This window comes from Myotis brandtii, unplaced genomic scaffold (assembly GCF_000412655.1).
Source record: "Myotis brandtii unplaced genomic scaffold, ASM41265v1 scaffold436, whole genome shotgun sequence".
NCBI lineage: Eukaryota > Metazoa > Chordata > Mammalia > Chiroptera > Vespertilionidae > Myotis > Myotis brandtii.
In genome coordinates, this window is record NW_005366679.1 from 3,425,257 (window position 1) to 3,429,549 (window position 4,293).

Here is a 4,293-nt window from a genome sequence, read left to right on the forward strand (position 1 = left end):
CAGTGATGGTGAACCTATGACACGCGTGTCAGAGGTGATACGCGAACTCATTTTTTTGGTTGATTTTTCTTTGTTAAATGGCATTTAAATATATAAAATAAATATCAAAAATATAAGTCTTTGTTTTACTATGGTTGCAAATATCAAAAAATTTCTATATGTGACACGGCACCAGAGTTAAGATAGGGTTTTTCAAAATGCTGACACGCCGAGCTCAAAAGGTTCGCCATCACTGGCTTAGACCAAAGTAGTAAAAGGGGAATAAAGAGAAGTACATTTGAGATTTACTGTGAAGGTAGAAACCATAGGGTTTACAGATGGATTAGATGTGGGAGAGGCGGGGAAGGGAAAGGTTCCTGGCTTGAGCAATTGCGTGAAATGTGATGCTGCTTACTAAGTTGGGAAGTCTGGGCAAGGACAAGTTGACCTGAGAGGTTTTGAAAGAAAAACAAGACTGGTCGGGGCTATTATGTTTGCGATGCCTGAGAGACACTGAGAGGGAGATATCAAGTTAGTAATTATGTTTACAAGTCTGGAGCCTACTAGGTACATGGTGAATCTGAAAAGGAAAATGTGGGGGCTTGCAACCTAGTTCAGTATCTGGTTAAAGCTGTAGTCTTTTTATAAAAATATTTTTATTGATTTCAGAGAGGAAGGGAAAGGGAGAGAGAGATAGAAACATCAATGATGAGAGAGAATCATTGATCGGCTGCCTCCTGCATGCCCCCTATTGAGGATCAAGCCCACAACCCAGGCATGTACCCTTGACTAGAATCGAGCCCAGACCCCTTCAGACTGCAAGCTGATGCTCTATGCACTGAGCCAAACCTGCTAGGGCTAAAACTGTACTCTTACTTCCCCACTCTGACTTGGGCAGAGCTGCAGAGCCTCACCCAGTGATGGCGAACCTTTTGAGCTCGGCGTGTCAGCATTTTGAAAAACCCTATCTTAACTCTGGTGCCGTGTCACATATAGAAATTTTTTGATATTTGCAACCATAGTAAAACAAAGACTTATATTTTTGATATTTATTTTATATATTTAAATGCCATTTAACAAAGAAAAATCAACCAAAAAAATGAGTTCGCATGTCACCTCTGACACGCGTGTCATAGGTTCACCATCACTGTCTCTAGACTCTTAATAGGTTAAGAGAAAGATAGCATCTGAAAGATTTGGTGTCTAGACTAAATTAAACCTAATGTATTTTGTGAAGAAAATATTTTATAGTTTGCGTGTCACTTCTGACACGCGTGTCATAGGTTTGCTATCACTGGCCTAACCCCATGGCCCCGCCACAGCTGACTTGAGCGAAGCTGCAGAGCGTACCCCCAAGGCCCTGCCAAGACTGACTTGGGCAGAGCTGTGGGCCCTCAGGGGCTGCCACAGCAGGAGATATATAAGTCAGAGCCTCCGCACAAGTTCAGTTCAGGCTTTGGATCCGGACTTCCTGGAACTTTCCCGGGAGGGAAGTCAAAATCAGACGTCTGAACTGTAAGTTTTTCCCTGGGGAAATGGGTCTGAGTTCTGGCCTGTCCTACGGGACAGAGAGGTAGCTGGCTCCTACCTAGGTAATTATTTACCTCAGAATAGCTGAGATCATCTGGAGCAGGGGTCCTCAAACTACGGCCCGCGGGCCACATGCAGCCCACCGAAAACATTTATCTGGCCCGCCGGGTGTTTTTGCTGCCGCTGCCTGTTGCTTAGCAGCCGACTCGTCCGGGGCCCACAGTGCGCATGTGTGGAATGTGCGCCTCACTCTCCGACTCCCCTCCTTCTCTCTGTCTCTCGACTCCTCTTCTCAGTCTCAGGTGTGATCAGAGGAGTCACGAGCTTGCCTGTGCAGAGCCTGCTGCTGCCTGAGGAACGAGGTAAGAACAAGTTAGGATTTATTTTTTTTTGGAAGTTAGGAGGTCTATTTTTTTTTTATTTTGCAGTTAGTAGGGCCTTTTTTTTGAAGTTAGGAGAGCCTTTTTTTTTTGAAGTTTTGTTTTTTTACTTCAAAATAAGATATGTGCAGTGTGCATAGGAATTTGTTCATAGTTTTTTTTTAAACTATAGTCCGGCCCTCCAACGGTCTGAGGGACAGTGAACTGGCCCCCTGTTTAAAAAGTTTGAGGACGCCTGGTCTGGAGGAATGGCTTCTAGACCAGTGGTTCTCAACCTTCTGGCCCTTTAAATACAGTTTCTCATGTTGTGACCCAACCATAAAGTTATTTCGTTGCTACTCCATAACTATAATGTTGCTACTGTTATGAATCGTAATGTAAATATCTGATATGCAGGATGGTCTTAGGCGACTCCTGTGAAAGGGTTGTTCGACCGCCAAAGGGGTCGCGACCCACAGGTTGAGAACCGCTGTTCTAGACGGTATTTGCAGTCTCTGGGACTTCCCAGGAGGGAAGTCAAAACTCGGATTAGCTAAGGGTCCGAGTCTGGCCTGCCTTTGAAAAAGGTAGAAGAGAAGCTTTCCTAGGCAATTTTCTACTGCTTCTGTTCAGGGACTTGTTCTGTATCTCTGCACAATTGAAACTGATTTAACGAATGAGATGTGGCATGCGCCAGTGTAAAAGTATTTATTTACTGATGTTTTCTTTTTTTAAAACCCTTCTAAACCTCTCCCAAATTTCTGTGGTGATTCAAAGTTTTTAGTAGGGAATGTTATCTGTCTTTATTATTTAAATATGTCTCTTTGTTGTTTTTTAAAATTGTTTAGATGACATGTCACCTAAAAATTAAGGCTGAGAGTTCTAACTAACTGGAAAGAAAGTATGGCTTTGGTGTAATGGAGGAAGGTAAAGAGAAATGTTGAAAGAAAGTTGAATGGATGACAGGCCAGTAAGCCAGGACAAGTAGAATAGGGAAACTGAGCAGAAATCCTGTCTTCCCTAAACCTAGGACACAGGGAGTAAATGATTTGCATTTTGCCTCCCTAAACAGAGGTTAAATAGCTTGTGTCAATGTACTATTTGTTAATAGCTTGTGTCAATGTACTATTTCTGCTATCAGTCTATCAGAGAATAGAATCAGACTATTAGCAGAAATAGTACTGCTAGCAGAAATCTGATTAGTGTCATTTGTGGTCCACACCTAAGAACAAATGAAGTTAGAAAATAAGCCTTATTTTGATTAGTTCTTTTATTCTTTTTTTTTTTTTAAAGGAGGCAACCCGGTCTCTCCCTGCAATATGGGTAATAGCTCCTCCTCAAACTCTACTATCTTAGAATGTATGTTAAGGAATTTTAAAAAGGAGTTTATTGGGGACTATGGAGTAAAACTAGTCCCCTGGGAGTTAAAAAAAGGATGTGTGAAACTCTGAGTTTGCCTTCTCTGGATAATCTAGAGAATTAAATTCAATTTGTTAATAAATAATTCTAGCTAATTAGGAGGAAAGTATGGCTTTGGTGAAATAGAGAAAGCATAGGCATAGAAATGCATTTTGAAGGAGAAAGAAGGTAATTCCTAAAGCTGGTTATTTCTGAAACTTATAAGAATGTTTGTGTCTAATACACTTTGATATATAATCTTTTGTAAAGGGTAAAATCAAGTTTGACAATCCTTCAAGGATTTAAATTTTAAGAAACTTTCTCTTGACCTAGAATTGGCTTAGATCATCCCAATAGGCTTTGAAATGCCTCAAATGTTTGTTTTCTGAAGGTACATAGGAGCCTTTGTCAAATACAGTTAAAACTAATAGCTATTAGTTATAATATTATAGAATACTAGAGGCCTGATGCATGAAATTTGTGCACTGGGGGGAGGGCGTCCCTCAGCCCAACCTTTGCACTCTCACGGTTCTGGACCCCTCGGGGGATGTCTGCCTAAGCCGGAAGTCAGACATCCCTCTCACAGTCTGGGACACCTCGCTCCTTACCACCCGCCTGCTCACTGCTCCTAGCGCTGCCGCAGAGGTGGGAGAGGCTCCTGCCACTGCCACTGTGCTCACCAGCTGTGAGCCTGGCTTCTGGCTGAGCGGTACTCCCCCTGTGGTAGCACACTGACCACCAGGGGGCAGCTCCTGCATTGAGCATCTTGCCCCCTGCTGGTCAGTATGCATCATAGAGACTGGTCGTTCTGGTCATTCCGCTGTAATGGTTACTTAGGCTTTTATTATATAGACTAGAGGCCCGGTGCACAAAAATTTGTGCACTTGGGGGCATCCCTCAGCCTGGCCTATGCCCTCTTGCAGTCTGGGACCCCTCAGAGGATGTCAGCCTGCTGGCTTAGGCCCGCTACCTGGGGGATCGGGCCCAAGCTGGCAGTCAGACATCCCTCTGGCAGCCTGGCAGCCCT